Raw genomic sequence first — 17,193 nt, forward strand, 5'->3', positions numbered from 1 at the left:
GAAGGGTGCGATGGATGTAACTCGAGCACTGAATCACACTCCAAAGCCTACAAGGCATAAGCCATTCCAGTGCTATACTGAGAGTTATTTGAAATATTTCCAAAAAGAGGAAAACTCGCTGTTCATTTAAACTGAAATTCAGATCTCGGATGCGCACATTGCCATGAGCTTTGATTTCCTTTACTCCTACAAAACTGATAGCGTGAGTCCAAGGAAAAGATTGTTCAAAGTGTTCATAGATTGATTTTTTTCCCTTAAAGACCTGTATTCTTACCGGCAGCATACAGACCTAGAGACTTCCAAATATATTTCATTATTACAAGCTTGTAGCAAATATAATTTGGAGCATTGCACTTCACGAAATAGTTCTATTAACTTTTTCTTAGACAAAATGTTTATCCACGAGTGGAAGATTTTGTACTAGGCGTGCGTTTGTTGCTGTTCCTTTGAAAATCTGACCTAGCTTGACTGAGCAATAATCCAGTAAACCCCTCAGGCTGTACTTATTCAGACCCTGGGGACTCCTGACAACTTCACCTCCAGAGGGAACATGCCAACCCAGCATGACTTTCCCACCAGCCCTGGTTCCTGCCTGCCCCAAGTTATAGCAGGTTTTGCAACAACACAGCAGATGACGCACTGTTGTTCATTCCAGTACTTGGAAACACAGGCGGATCTGGTAAGAAGTCAAAATAGGTGGGGAAAATGGACCAAACTGGGCTGAAAAGCTGAGAAAGAGCACTGGAGGTAAAACCGATACGCCTGACAAGGAGCAGAAGTGAGCTGGGAAGCCAGGGCAGTGGGAACTGCATGAAGTTGCTCAAGGAGAATGGGCTCGGGACAGCTGAGTTGAGTGGGAGCAAGAGTCACTGGGTGTTTCTCTACACCTTAACATGGCACTTTGGTTTGCTCAATCTCAGCTCTCCTTTTTGGCAAAATCTTTCTGCAAGGCCCTGGAAAAATTTCTTGTCCCTCCCAAGTGCTAGACACGCAGAGATTTGTAACCTATTATTTGTGCCACTTACTCTGTTCGCTCAAGGGAAAAGTTTTGTGCGGTGCATACGCATGGTCATCGTGCTGCATCATGCTTTGGCATGATGGGTCTGTGTGTTACGTGACGGGACTTTGTTTAGACTTGAGAAAAGCAAATGAAAAACAATGACAAATAAAACCATAGTATATGAAAAGCACACTTAAAAAAAAAATCACCAACTTACCCATCCACCCACTCACTTAGGAGATGCTCGAATTAGTGTTATTTTTGTAGGTATGTTTAATAAAGGATACTTATTGTTGCCTGTAGAATCCTTTTTCAATTTTTGTCAGAAATTTAAAAAGTAGGTAAGGTAAATTACCTCGAGTAGAAAAAAAAAATATATATATATATATAAAAAAAAAGGAATGATCTCTGAATAACGCAGCTAAATGCTTTGACCATGACCTATTTCTCCCAGCACTACCTGGGTGTGAAACCAGCAGAAATATCTAAGCAGAAATATCTAAGCGATATCCCAGGTCTTTGCTCCACTTTTCTACGTGCTCAGCCTGAAAACCTAGGGTCTAATTGGCAAGAGCACTGAGCACTCACAAGTACCACTGACTTCAGGAAGGCTGGGCTTTACTTTGAGTAAGGAAGGAAGTGCCAAAGGACTGAGCCCCAAAACACCTCAAACCAAGGATGTGGTAGAACAACAGAGTGACTTCACAAGGGGATTTAGCCAACACCAGAATGCACGTCCATTGAAAGAGATAGCCCAATCACAAATCTGGCTTTCCTTCTGTTTTGGCAGAGTTATTTTGCAGTTAAATCAGTGATCTGCTCCACCGTGCAGCTGCCTGAGTACGAGGGACAAGCGGAGAGGGGGATCGACAGCGCAGGAGTACGCTGCTGCTCGCGTGCTGAGTTACGCCGGTTTAACCCAGCAGCGAAACCACAGGCTGGGTGTCATCTTCTAACCTGAACTGTCCTCTGCCTCCATCCTCCAACTGCAAAGTGGGGGGACAGATACCTCTTTGTCTAACTGGGGGGATCTGTGAAACTAAACTCAAGTTAATGAACATTCAGATACTATAATGATGGGTGTCTCAGGAAAAAAAAAAAGTGAGGAAATGAATAATTATGCCCTCAGCAGGGTTTGAATAGCACGCAGTAAATAAAGCGATGGTCACACATTGAACAATGCAACTAAAACAAAATACTGAATAGGAACTCATTAAGCAAGTGCTGCCCATCCTTTGGGCTGAAGAAAGCAGGGGTCCAATGGAAAAGCTAATCTGTTATCATGCAATTAAAGACTGCATAGTAATGCATACGCACAGAGGTCAAACAAAGGTTGCATGTGCAACATAAATGCAGACGTTCTGAATGCAACACTAAGGGGATTTTCATCTGGTTTTGTGCTTGTGTAGCGTGACTTGCTCTGAATATGAAACTTACCCGGCAGTGTTTACAGACTTGCCATCATTTTAGATGTATAAATTGTCTTTCTAAATGTTATATTACTCTCCTTAAAATTTATTAGCTTAGGTCCATTAAGTGCTTCGTTAAATTCTTTAGTCCGGATGAGGCAGGAGACCAGATTAACAGATTCAGTTTGGAGCACTGAGGTTGGGACACACACCTTTCCTCCATCGCACCCCTCCTGCGGTTCTTGTGATGAGGCCAACACATGGTTGCCTTCACTCCACGAGTGAAGATCCTGTCTGTGAGACAGGCAAATGAACGAATGACAAAACTCTCTTTGCCATTCCCAAGGGAAATTTATTCAGTATTATTTTAGATTAAGCCAACCTGAGAAAAATGATGGGCACGTAACATGGAACTAGCTCGCAGCCTAAGTGGGCTGCCATAGGACCACTCAGATTTTGAAAGCCATTTGGGCCAGCATACGGAATAGCAACAGTCTGTTGCTGTTTATATATGTATCTACAAATATTTCTATGGCCTTTGTCACCAGTGGAGACAGCTGCTCCCAATTAACGTTTCTCATAAACAGTTCTATGGAGTCAGACTGCATTATTATTTCCATTTTGCAGGAGAGAAGGTGAAACAAGAGAGCAGACCAAATTCACAAAGGTATCTTTGTGTGTAGCTCCCACTGAAATCAGCCGAACTTGGTTCAACCACAGAACTTAGTGGATTTGGATCCACAACTCAGATGTGCATCAGCGTGGGATTATACTACAGATTTGCAAAATGAACTTAAGATTTTTAACTCCCACTCCAGTTTTACCTTTTAAAAGGTCATTAGTGGACTGATCACAAAACTGCATATTCAGAAAACTGGGCTGTATTATTTCCTTTGATAAAGTTCTCTTTTCTGTTACTACCAAGACAACATTAAACAGACAACAGAAAATTGGAGAGGGGAAAAAAAAAAAAAAGAGCAGGTTTTTTTGTGTGTACCAAATGGTTGAAAATAGTGGCTTTGATGGCTCTTTTTCACACTGCTTATGATTTATTTTTCCCCTAATATTGTCCACACACTAGAAGAAATAGTATGCCAATAAACACTGAAAATATAAAAATCATTAATGCTGTCATTTTAGCCAACAGTTTCAGAAACACAAAATTTCTATACATCTTTTAGATCTGTACAACAATATAATAAAGATTTACAACACCTTTAGTTAGCTCGAAAAATCCTTTTGCTGTCAGATATAAGCATTAAACCTAACCACAGGACCAAAGCTTTCCTCTAGCCCTGCAAGTCCGAGTATGGAAGGTGTTTGCCCACTAGCAGAAACGTATCGTTTGGAGAGAAGTGAGAGCAGTACACCATTTATGGGAATTTTTTCATCATTTCTCATTCTCTCTCTTTGCCGACTGCTTGCCATCACATCCATGGCAGGGCTGCGGCCTCTCTCGGATATAACACCCACCTATAACAACCGCCCACCGAAAGCATGAAGGTGCTTCCCAGAAGCACCAATGTCATTTTAGCGCCAGGACATGACAACATACAGGTGGAAGCATTTGTTCTTAGCGGATGCTGGTGCTCACGGTCGTAAAACCACAGATTACATTCCCTCCTTGCTCTCTAAACACACAGAGGACTCTACAAACACATCACTCTCAGAACTTGCAGAAAGCCAGGAGCTTCTTCACCTATTAAAAACAATGTGGTTTAGATACCGAATATATTTTCCCTTTGGTTTACATCAGCTAGGCCTTTATTTCTCTCTGTTACCTAAAATAAACATAAACTATTTGTTACAAAAGGAAGGATATAATATTAATCTGGTTTTACCACATTTTTTGGTGGTGGGACGATAGCTTAGCACACAAACACATTTCAAGGGAAATGAGTTCGGCAGTCCTTTCCCCGGGCTGAAGGAAACTTGGTTAAAAAGGTTAGATTTTTACATAAACGACTGCCCAGGCATTTTACGTGCTTCCATAACTTAGCGGCATTCCATTTTATTTGTTTACGGGATTTAGTTTGGTCTTCTTTGGTGGTATTACTTTGTTATTAAACAAAACATGTACGTGACTCAAGTGCATGTCCACAGAGCTAGAAAGACTCTAAGGCTTTTTTTCCCTCAAAGAATAATTTCTGAGTGATTTATGAAAACGTTACAATATCATATTTATTTTAAAAAAAACCAAAACACTGAAGTACAATCACAGTAGGTATTTCAACTAGAATCCTCACTTGGGTCATATAAAGCACAGCATCTCCCTCTGACCCAGAGAAAAGTCAATTTGTGTCAGCTTAAGACAAGCTTTTTTAGAAAAAAAAAAACAAAAAACAAACATCACCACACCATACTGTTAATAACCATCCACAATGATAGTTGTGTAGTTTCATAAATAAAGTACATCTTCAGGCAGCTACTAACAACTGGACTGCTAAGAGAACACAGAGAAAACTACCTTCAACAAATAATGGAGTTCATGAGACGTTCCAGCTCTTTGAAAACCGATGTGAAAGAATGCTCCCAAAGCCTAAATTTATTCACAAAATTCTTGTCAGTAATGACAGATTGAGAAGGCGGCGATGTTATTTCTTCATCTGTAGCTGTATTTTCAGCTGGTGACTTCCCACAGGCAGCTATCACTCATTCAATAAAATCTACTTGGTGGCCCTTATTCAAATAGGATATATTTAACAGCTTCAATAAAATCTTGAGTTTTCATCTGTTACTCAGTCACAATAGAAAAAAGGTTAGTATAACATCATATTGATCTAATCAATATGCATTCAGATTTAAGAAGAAAAACATAGTTTGATTCAGCTGCCAACTGCTAAATTGCACTGTAAGAGTAAAATCAGCACAAGACCAATGAGCCCACCAGGTCACTGCATGACGGAGGGACCCAGCGAATCCTCCCACCAGAACAGCATTATCTCAGGAGGGCGCCTCTTCCTCAACCCGATGTCAGACACATCTACCCCAAAGAAGGATGCTGCATAACTTATGTTGAGACATCTTACACACGGGGAGAGCTTCCAACGTTACACAGTGAGCACCATCTATTTGGGCAGAAGGAAGCAAGACAAGCTCGGTTAAAGCCAACGCTGAGGAAAAACACTAGGTGATGCCTGTGCTTGCCTATTATTTCTAATAAAACTGAGTTGCCAAAAGGAGATAAACCTGACTTACTCTGTCACTGTATGTTCTGTTCTGAGAAGTCTGGGATATGCTTTTATCTTCATTTCTTACACAGTGTATCTAATTAATAATTAATTTAATTTATTTAATACATATGTTGCTTAATCACCACATATGTCAATGTAGAATTAGATTGTTAATCATTACATTTCAGAATAGGATTTTTGTGCTTTTTTCTACTAAAGAAAAATCTAGCTGGCTGCTGTAAAGGTTCACTCATGGTTAAGGAAAAAAAAAAAAAATTCTCTTATTGCTTAGGCTGACCAGACAAAACAGAGCTGCCCATCAAAAGCCTTAGACGGTACCTAACCCAGGTAAAGGAAGAAACTAAGCCCATTTGTTTCCGAAGCTATGTCACTTATGCTGAATTTCCCAGTGCTACTGCACAGTCACCAAGACATTCTGTGGTTGGCAAGAAAGAGAAATTTGCTAGAAATCTCCTGCAAATGAAACCCAGCTGCTTAAGCACAATCCCAGATGTCTCCTGCACCGTGTGGCTTTGATAGATTAAATTGAGCATAAGAAAGAGATGAAATATTTATGAAAATTAAATTTGCAGGATGCATGTCAGTAAGCCTGAAAAACACTTTTTCAAACGAAGACAGGAAACCACATTTTTCACCCAACCGGGTTAGGTTAGGTTATAGTGGTGGTATTCATGGAGCTCCTGAGATGCTTATGTTTCCTGCAGACTGCTTAGCTTTTATTCAAACCACTCATTCCAGAAGCAGCGAACGCAAAAAATACTGTCTCTGACACCAGTGTATCAAACATTTATAAACAGCACACTTAAATGAAATGTTATGTTTTATTCCTTATCCACCAAAAGTTTAGTATTTCGAAGGGTAGGAAGAAGCTCAAATCACAAACTCTGTGTAAGGATACCGCACCCTGGACACCGAATACTGCTGGAATCAACAAAACCTGCCCTGTTCCACATTTAAGGGAATGCTATTGGATGTTTAAGCTAATTAATATATATTGAGACATCTTCAGACTGTTTGTTCATCAAAACATCATAGTTGCATTGGCTTCCTCAAAAGAGCAATGAAAGGAAGAGTCAATGTGGTAAAAGAACACCAGAAAGTATAAATTAATTAAGATAATATTTACAATTAAATGAAGCCATGGAAGCACTAAATAACTCCATTTTTCCAATGATAAATGTCTTGCATAAAATCCCCAGACACAGCTAGCATGCATCTCTCTCCACCATCCAGGTCTTGCCTGTCTCAGCAGATCTGTTATCACTACGGTAAGCGCTACTAACAGAACATGACCAGGTTTTTCTTTTCTACCTTTCATCCCTCTGCAGGCAACCATCTTAGAAAGGGTGGTACTCTCTTTCAAGGTGCTCTTCTTTTGGGGGATTGAGAAACCCAGAAGAATTTTTTAGGGAGTTAATTTTTATGATCATTTAGCACTCAATTACTTCAAAATCCTGGCTGATAAAAATACACAGAGCTATGGCTTAATTCACACAGATACGGTGGTCTTAGCAAAGCAAAACTAAGACACCAGATTAATATTTATTCTGTGGATTAATAATAAAGGCGCTGCAGCTCTCTGTGTAGCTCACCAAATACTTTTGAAACAGAAATCGAGAGGCCCTTGACTTCAGCAAAGCAGGAACAGAGACCAATCAAATGGCAGGACCATCGCCCTGGTGCTCCTCGAACGGCTCCTGAGCACGTCACGGGGCTGCTGGATGAGCCAGGACAGCAGAGCCATCCCAAAGGAGACCAGGGATGAGCCAGGACAGCAGAGCCGTCCCAAAGGAGACCAGGGATGAGCCAGGACAGCAGAGCCGTCCCAAAGGAGACCAGGGATGAGCCAGGACAGCAGAGCTGTCCTAAAGGAGACCAGGGGTTTACCTGAAGCAGCCCAGCAAGTGACATTTCCCAAACTCTCTTTCAAAAGAGGAGCAACAAATATTCCGTTTCCTGTTCACAGAATGTTTATACGCTAAGACTCAAGTCCTTTTTATGCTGCTAAGCTAATGCAAAGCCAGATTTCAGCAGAGGAAGAACAGTATGCTTTCTTAGTGCGCGTTTTGAGTTGTATTTACATGAACACGCTGTGTCTGAAGCAACAGTCCAAAAATTTGCTGATAGATGATCGGTACCATTGCAACATCACAGTAACTCCACAGACAAACAGACATCATAAAAATCAGTGCCATTAGAAACTATCTCCCTGTAGTCAGTTTGCGGCGTAAAAGACTAAAATATAGTAGCGCTGCAAATAGAAGTTAGTAAACAGACATGACTAGCCTTGGTCTGGTTAACCAAACTGACACACTAGTCCTGTTATTTTTTTAAAGAAGTTAAGTCTCCACTTCTGCAAAGTACTCAAGGAAGAGAGTGGTCCGGTCAATCTCAAAAGGACCATTGAAGTTTAAAATCATATAGGTGTTTGAAGTAACCTGCTGAGTAAACGCTTCATGGTTACTTTGGCTAACTACATGGCACATCTAGTTTCAGTCCACTTAAATATTCTGCTTTCTAGTGATGAATCTGGAACAAAAGGCATTCAAAAATTACACGAAGGAAGCGTTTGCCAAACTGCAAAACGCGTCAGGCCTTCAAACCCACTGTCTTCGTCGAGTCCAGACAGCTGAGGACCTGACACTCGGTGGGTGATAAACTCCAGTTCAGAACAAGCGGGTGCAAAGTACGCTTCATGTGTCCTGGGTTGAACCGTATCTCCTACAAAAGGGAGGAGGGAGGGAATAAAGGAATGAAAGATCCTAGTATTGCTATCTTCCCTCCAGGTATGATGCTGAAGAGATCAGATTTCCAGCATCTGTGATGCTCACCACAAGCTGCTTTTATTGCTGATTAATAGTGAGAGATTAATAGCTGGGGATGCCACGTAATAGCTGCAGTATAAAACTCCTGAACACACAGTCATGGTTATGCATTTAACAGCTGGGTTCATACTTTCAGTGGATTTTGCCATATGGTAACCAGGATCAGTTTACACTTACAAAATTATTTCTTTAAACGCATGCTGTACAGCTACACCGCACAGCTACCTCTGAAGTAACGCAGCCCAAAGGTTACCTATCCTCGTGTTTCCCGACTCATCCTTCAGCTTTCAGCAAGCCAAACAACGTCAGGCCCTATCTCCCAATTCCCACAATTTTTAGCTTTAAGCCTCTGAGTGTTAAAACGCACCGAGGAGCACCAAATATCAGAGGCGGGAGGTGGAGGCCTGGCACTTGGCCAGACAACAACTAGACCAGCAGGTGAACATGAATTTTTTTTGGATTAAACCAAAGTACAGCACTGCCTGCTAAATCCCTTGAGCAGTGAACTGTATGACAAGTAATTATACCAAAGAATTTAGTTACATCAGGTTTATATATTCACCAGATTGCAACGATAATTAACAATTGCGTCGACTCAAAGTCCCTGCGCGGCTTTGGATCTGTTAATTGTAAAGGCTGATACGTTGCTCCACAGCATGAGACTGACGTATACCAACAGAGAGCACTACAGGCATAAACATCACACTCCTCCTTGAAGGTACAACTGGCTCCTGCCCAGTTTCTCATACTTTCTCCCCCATATTTTTCATGAATGCTACACTCTTTCATTCAGAAAGACTTCTCTGTGATTTCCACGTGCCGGTTTAGGACAAGCCTGCACCATGCTCATTTGTGGCTCCTCTTGGGATGCCACCAATGGCAGCATGGGAAGACGGAGAAATCTGCCAAATCCATATCCCACATGGGTAAGATGGGCACGAAAAGCTCCATTTTTTGGTAAAGCTCTATTTTTTACAGTAAGTTAAGGCTTACACTTCATTCCATGTATAGGACTGATACATCTATGCAGTGCCATATGCAAGGCATTTGGGCCAAAACTACAGTTTTGCCCCAAATTTAGCATCTTATGCAACATTTCTTTCTTTTTTTTTTGAGCCGAACTTTGCTCAGATTATGGGACAGAAGAAAGTTTTCTGAAAAAGAAGTAGTGTTTTGGCAAGAAGAGCTTTTGTCACCTGCTTCCTTTACAGTACAACCCTCTCGTTTGCATCACTGAGCTCAGTTAAGCATTTTTTCTAAATGTCCAGTTAAATTAGCTTTTGGCCTACATTATTTATGCTTCAGTTTTCAAATTATGATTACCTTTGCTTTTGAACATTTCCTTCAGAAAAAATGTCCGTAAGTCTGAATTCCAGCCTAGAAAGCTACCGTCTGCAAGTTAAAAACAGAAAATAGTGCTCAGTCCAAAAACCTGAACACACGATGTGCAGAATAGTCTGACTGAACTGGTCTGCCTTTCTTCCTTATATTTTGATCTCAAGTTTAGAGAGGAGAAGATTAAATTCAGCCAAAAATACCCCAACCAACAGATAGAGATAAGCAACGGCCAACATAGGTTTGTCAAGAACAAACCATGTCAAAAGTACTGAAATTCCCACTAGGACAAAGTATAGGCCTTGCGGACGTACGACAAGCAAGATTGTACCTGAACTGAAGGACAGGGCTAATGTTTAAAAATGTTCTTCAGAAGGTGGAGAAATGCTCGGGAGAAGCTGGGAGAAGCTGGGGTGCTATTCCGCTGGTAAAACATAATGCACACACGTGAGCAGTTGCACACGTAAAGAAATGCTCAGACCTGAGTTCTGCATTTTGAGGAATATAGGGAGAGACTGAAAAATGTGCAGCAGGTCAGCAAGAGTAATTGGAGACACTCAAGACCAGACAAATAGAATTGAACCGGAGCAAAAAAGACATGAATATACTTAAGACTAATTCTTCTAGAGGTGAAAATAGGGAGGGGCACGGGGACTGATTGCCTGGAAACCTGTGGTCTCCTCAGCGCTGAAGGAAAGTCAAATACTGGTAACAAACATCACACGCATGTCAGAGGGACTGACTAAACTCTTGGTGTTGCCTTCCTGCCCTATATCCTGTGCAAATTAGCCGTTACATTAATGATATAACTATATTTGGTATTAGTAACCATGTGGAACCATCAGGATCTCCCCAGGCATATGTACAGGTAAAAAGGCAGACTCCACAGGCTAATAATCCATATCCCTACTGTGATCATCCTGCAAGGAAACAAAAGCTTTGAAGGGAAAGAATAGAATCATCTACTATGCAAATTTAAACTAGAACAAATACAACTTCAGAAATCTTGCTCTTGGCCTGCGGCACAGACTGAATTACTTAGAAGATCTCTTAATGTGATTTTAAGCTCTCTTTTTATAACAAATTGAAACTGCCTCAAGTGATGGGACTCTGACCCATAACCCAAAGAGCAGGAGGAAGCAAAGTGTTACACTCGTGGAACTTAAAAAGAAATAAATACATAAATAGTATCATTACACAGTGCAATACCTTTACAAGACCTTTTTTTCAAGGATTTAGCTCCTAAAATTAGCCTAAAGCACTCAGCTTCAATTACTATCACTTTCTCTTTCTTTAATTGCTGAAAGATTTTGGGCCGATTCCATCTCACGTTCAGAATTTCAGAGGAGGGTTTCAGAGGAGCCAATGAGAGTACCTATAGGAACCCGCATGGGCGCTCCCTGGCAAAGACTCCCCAGCACAAGCCTCTCGCCCTCTGAGAGGTGCTGGCAAACAAGAAATATCCAGTCCTCAGAAGGGAAAAAAATCCTGTGCTGAACAGGACGCTAGTTACACTTCCTAAGAAGCTTGTACAAGTGCTCAAAAATCAAGAAAAGATTTGACTCCCAACTGATGGGAAGTTGGGCACGTATTTCAAATGCAAACCGTGAACTCACGAGCAGCTGAGTTTCCAATAATGCTACTGAGAATCTCCTACTGACACTGGTAGTTACACTGTTGATAAGACACAGTATCTGAGGATCTTATCTTTTGGCATAACTTTTGCATGCTCATCTTTGTGCCTGGAATTCGGCAGAGAAGAAAAAATCTGGGTCTCTTCAGGACAAGAGAAGGTTTCTGTGCACATCTTTCAGCAACCTACTGAATTTCTTCTACAGATCTGCCTAATGCCCTTGCAGAAGCTTCTAATTCAGAATACATGTGATTTCCTTGATGGTCATTGCACCAAGATTCTCAGTGTCTTTAAGAGCATGTTGTTTTGTCATCGATAACTCTGAGAATAATCTAAGAACCCCCTTGTTTTTCAAGGGATCACACCAAAACAAGTGTCAAAGCATTTACCCATCAAAACACTAAAAGGGAACAGAGAAACTAATACAACTTAGAAACATTTATGACTCCTGGTTTTGGGGGAGTGGATGCAGACCTCTGTGCGCAGCCCCAGCTGCGCTCCCTGCTTTGGCAGCAGAGGGTGCTGGCAGAATACCGAGGGTCCCTGCAAAAAATATCCACGGCCAGTCCATCAGGTGTGACTCCAGTTTGTCCAGAGCGTGCCCTTCACACAAGTGTCACTTCCGAAGAACAGCACCAACGAACGGTTTTAAACTAGGTTTTCAATAGCACCCAAAGACTGTAAGATCTGCTCATCCCACACAAAATTGTGCTGCGTGCTCACTGCCATGCCTCATATACAGCTTCTGCAGTCGAGTCTGAAAACAAGGTCGAACATTAGCTGTAAAACATCAGTCCAGTAGTTCTTGCGATTCAAGGAGAAAGCGATCAACCAAGGATCGCAAGCTTGAATCTGAACTGCGTCCACCGTTACACTTGGTACAGACACCCGCAGTCCAGCTGCTGCTCTAATCCCGCTCTCCCCAAGCCCAGCTGCTCCCATGGACACTGCGTCCACTTCCCACCACACGAAACCTTTCAGGCCAAATGGACTACACGAGTGGTGCTGCTGTTTCTTCTGCTCCTTAGCTTTATCGTGTCTTATTAGGAAGCCAGGCTAAAATCATCTCAAACATCAGAAAAACTCACGGTCAATGCTGAAGCGCTGGAGGTGAGGTCCAGAAAGTTTATCTGTTTAGTCAACAGAACTGACTACTTTACTGGGAGAAAGAAAAACCTTTGCTGTACATACTTTTCTCTTTTCAGATGTGATACTCAGCTCGCTAGCTAACTGCTTCATGATAAAAATATACAAGCAAAAAAGAACAAGTGTTTCATTAAATTATTTACTGCTTTTTAAAAGGCACTGAGCTTAAAAGAACAATGTCTTTTCAACAATAGTAATTTTATAGTCCTTCCAAAGAACATCAGTACGTGAGTGAAGCACACTACTGTAAGCACATTTATAAACTCCAGAAAACACGCCATCTCGGTTACTGCATCCTGAACCTGTACAATTGTTCTAAGTATGTTTCAGACTCATTCATACACGTTCCTTATTTTCAATCTCTGTAATGAACAACGCTACTATGATTCTGCTGTCAGTCAAAATTCTGCCTCATTACAATCTCTGTTTAGTGCTAATTAGTGCCCCCTTTTCTTATGAGCTATGTCAAATTTTTGCTTCTTGCTGGGTAAATACGGCATTTTCACTTATAATTAGCATGATGCTTTCCTGTTAAAACCAAAGCATGAACAAGTCCAGTCTTCCTCTGAAACCCGCACAATGTTTCTTAGTTTAGGGTTCCTATTTAAAAACCCTCTCGCTGTGAAAAGGGGTAAACAGACAAAAGTTACAAAACGCATAAGCCTAAAACGCTCGAGATTTCTAGAGGCAGATTTAATATAACGCAGTTGCTTTAAAGGTGTTTCTTTCGAGCGGTGCAGGTAGTCTCAAGCTGCGCTATCAACAAGCGAACAGCACCGGGAGCTGCCCGCCCGCACCACGCTGGCTGCTGCTTCTGCAAGCCGGGCGCCTCAGGGGCATCACCCGCACCGTCACTCCGAGCAGCCCGACAGGACCAACGTGACAGTTCTGAGCCAAAAACCTCCCCCCTCCCCGGCCGCGGACACCTTCCCCAAGCCCGCTCCCCCTCGCCCGGCCGCGGCTGCCCTCCCCGCTCACCTCGGGCGTGCAGCCAGAGCAGCGCCAGCAGGGAGAGGCGCTGCGGCCACCGCCGCTCCTCCCGCCGGCCCATGGCAGCGGCCGCCGGCCCCGGCCGCCTCCTCGCCGCGCCCCCTTCCCCGGCGGCTCCTGCCCCCGGCCGGCTCCGTCAGGCGGCGGGGCAGGGCTGGCGGCGCGCCCGGGGGGAGGGAGCCAGGCGAGCGGCGATCCGCCGGGCTGCCAGCCCCGGGGCTCGGCAACAAAAGGGCGGCCGGGACGGCGGCGGCAGCGTGGGGCCGCTCTGCCGCTCCGGGGGATCCGCCGCCGGGCGAGGGACCCCTCGGCTCCCCCTGCCCCGTCCCGTCAAACTGCTTCGGGCTTTCGCACATCAAACGTTTCCTTTGCCTGTCAAGAGACCGCACCAGCGCGCTCGGGAGCCGCGACCCTTCCACAGGCAGAAAGCGCTCGCCAGCAAGAGCGGATAGCGGCCAGGGAAGCGGAGAAACACGGCAAGCGACGCCTCTGCACGGCGTTCTGTAAGATAAGGCACCCTCCCTCGCCCTGCGGCATGAACTGTTTCTCACCGGACAACTGTTACAAACGCTTTCTAAGCTGGTGTCGTTCTTCAAGTACTAAATGAGCCGCTTCAACACATGTGCAGCGCCCGATTTCCCTGTAAGGCCGTTAGTGCATCAGGCGTGCGTACGGATTTACCTTCGCCCTGATGGTGACACTGCGCGCAGCAGTCGTGTCACTTCTCTGCTGGGTGCGCTAAAACAAAGCCACCTCATCTACGGCTAGGGTTATTAGACTTCTGTGTTAATAATTTCTTGATACTTGCTCAGCAGAATATTATTTTCAACTGATACCCCAATTCTGATCACTTGCCCAGGAAAAGGCTGCTCAGGTAGCCGCCAGCGGATGCAAACCCGCAAGAGAACCCACCTGGACATCTGCCCCTCAGGACAGGAACAGGCGTTTTGAACAACAGTTACGGCATCAAACTGCAGAAGTGTGCGGTCTACGTTCTTGAGCAAAACGCGAGTGAGATCCCTAAACCACTGAATAAAGCAATGTAACAGGAATATTACGGGCTGTCACACTGCAATAAAACAAGACTACCAACTACCACTGAGCAAAAAAAAAACAAAAGCAGGGGCAAACTATGTATTTGCAAATAAACTCCATATCAATATATAGCCATTATGAATGAAAGCACTATTATTCTTATCTATAAGAATGAGAAAAGTAGCTTTTGTGATTCATTAGCTCATTTTTGATGACGTTTGTTCAGTTTGGCACTGATACTGGACTGCTGTACCTAACAGAATCCTGACATTTCAGTAGCTAAATTCCGCTACTACACTTCAAACGGTGGTTTTGCTCCAAAAAAGTGATTCCCTCAGAAGCTTTCTGGGGAAGGTCCACATCTTTGATGATGTTTAGCAAAATGGAAATCTTTGAAGCGGCGGCCTAGCAGCTGTCATACAATGATTAGTAATAACAGAATAAAATTCAATAACGTGACTGAGAGTAATCTGGCCAAAGTGTTCATAAACCAGACCTTGACCAGCTATCATAAATGTGATGAGCATTACTCTTGTCTTCCCAGCGATGTGTGGAATTTATTTTTCTTTCCTCATCCTTTCATTTAAAACTCTATTACCTGCTTGATTACTACACCATTTTACAATGCAACTGCAACACAGACATACATTTCTGTGCACATGATTGGAATACATCATTTATGTGAATATAATTTTTCAGTATCTCTCGTGTTTTCATTGGAAAATATAGCAACAAAATAACATGGTAGCATCTAAACTATTTATTTTCTAATATGAGTCCTAATTACAGACTTGCTCCACACATCAGTTTTCATGGGAAAAATTATCTTAGTTCTAAAATTCATATTTAACCTATCTGCTGTCTTCAAAAAGCATGCTTGGTGTTTCCTTCCCAAGCTCCCATATAAGCACAAAAACCCCCCTTAGAGCAATGCTTTATCATCTGCTGACACCATTTTAAATGTTTCTATTACTAAAACAAAAAATCTCAATCTGCCACATATCACACGTCGTTCATCAAATGCCACAGACCAGACCGTTCTTCCTACATCAAACATAGGATGGCACTCCTATGACCTTTTTGACTGCAAGGTGCAAGGCTATCATTAATTTGGACTCTTGGGACAGACACCACAAGCCTGAGTTGTGCGACCATAAAGGATCGGATGAATTCAGAGCTGCAAATGTCTGAGTCTGAAAGACTGCCATCAAAAGAATGGGGAATCTAACTGGGATGTTTTTAGGATGCCAGCAGAATGAATGCATCAAAAACTGTTTCTTGTGCAGACTAAAGCAAACATGAGTGTTTAAAATCAGTCTTTAATTTACGTTTGTGTCTGTCCACAGATGTAACTAACAGAGTGCAGTAGCAAGATCAAAACTCACCATGGGAAGAACCTCAAATACAACTGGAAGGCTGCACCATGACTGGGCAATTTAAGTCAGCGTGCACTGGGATGGCCATGGTTAGCTAGTATGGCTCACTGAAGGAAACCAGAGATCTCTAAGTAGGCACACAAAACTCAGTTGAGGTAGAGCACCTCTTAAAAGTTACTGCCTTTCATCTGTTCAGTATTAACCACCAGTGCCTAATAGGTATTTCTTTGGGTGTGGATGGCAGGAGGACTCTTTTCCACAAAGAGTCAATGATTTATCTCTTTAAATTAGGTTTTCTTGCAAATCCATACAGGATATATCGATATCAGGTGGTATTCCTCCTTGGGACACTGGGCAAAAAGAAAGCGTGAATTACTCTAACACCTATCTTGATCACTTTCTCTAAGAAAAAAAGGGGGGGGGGGAAGCGTCATACGGTTGCTTGAGACACCATGGTCATGGATTTGATGACACAAGATATTTCCCTCCTGTCCTGTATTCCAGTGTTTCTGACCTTAATATGAATAATACCGCCCCATTCAGCAGAGCAAAGAGGTGACAGCTCCCTGATGGGAAGCAAATGGAACAGGCTGTTTGCAGACACACATCTTGCTCGTGCTTCTCTAATGTCTTCAGAGTTCAAGGTGTGAGCTGCAACTAAGGAATTTTCTTTATCGTGCCTCTTCAATGAGGAGCAGGGCATTCCTGTTGCTATTAGAGCACAAGGCAAAATAAATAAATGAAGCAAACAATAATGTGCTGTAATGACAGGGTTTGTCGGCGTTCGTGGATCTTCCCCTCAATCCTGGGGGATACGTCAGTATTACACCCTTACTCATATAGAGTATGTAAGCAAGCAAAAGTGCTGCAAATTCTTGCACTGATAGGGACATCATATTTCTGAAAATGGGAAGAAAATTTTCAAGTTATCATAAATGTGGAAAAAATATTTTCACATCATAGAAGATGACATCATTGTTTCCATAATTGTTAATGTCATCAATGATGTAACCGTATCTTTGATTTCTTCCTGCTAATTATGCTATTTTCCTATATATTTTGTGTTCTGTAAAAGCTCTTTGCCCATTAAAATCCTTTTCTAAACAGAAGCACAAATCAAAAAAGTACAAATTAACGTGTCATTGCTGCTCTTTTTTTTTCCTAGTTAAAAAAACAATCCAGCACTTAAACTACAATAAGTAATACCCACAAATGGAAGGCTCTTCCTTCAGACAAAACCTGCTTAGCCA

At 42.6% G+C, this 17,193-nt stretch overlaps 1 protein-coding gene and 1 long non-coding RNA gene across 4 annotated transcripts in view; one reads left to right on the forward strand and one right to left on the reverse strand.

Moving 5' to 3' along the window:
- The window catches only part of LOC142601713 (uncharacterized), a 446,015-nt gene that overhangs the window by 373,669 nt on the left and 55,153 nt on the right, over nucleotides 1-17,193 (forward strand). The window lies entirely within an intron of this gene.
- Nucleotides 1-17,193, reverse strand: part of BMPR1B (bone morphogenetic protein receptor type 1B) — a 264,618-nt gene that overhangs the window by 68,409 nt on the left and 179,016 nt on the right. Inside the window, exon 1 of one of the 3 annotated variants that reach the window (XM_075751585.1) lies at nucleotides 13,521-13,569. The exons of the other annotated variants lie outside the window; for them this stretch is intronic. The gene's annotated coding sequence lies outside the window, so the exon portion shown is untranslated. Of the gene's footprint in view, nucleotides 1-13,520; nucleotides 13,570-17,193 lie in introns of those variants that run through there. 3 annotated transcript variants of the gene reach the window in all.

This window comes from Balearica regulorum, chromosome 4 (genome assembly GCF_011004875.1).
Source record: "Balearica regulorum gibbericeps isolate bBalReg1 chromosome 4, bBalReg1.pri, whole genome shotgun sequence".
Lineage (NCBI taxonomy): Eukaryota > Metazoa > Chordata > Aves > Gruiformes > Gruidae > Balearica > Balearica regulorum.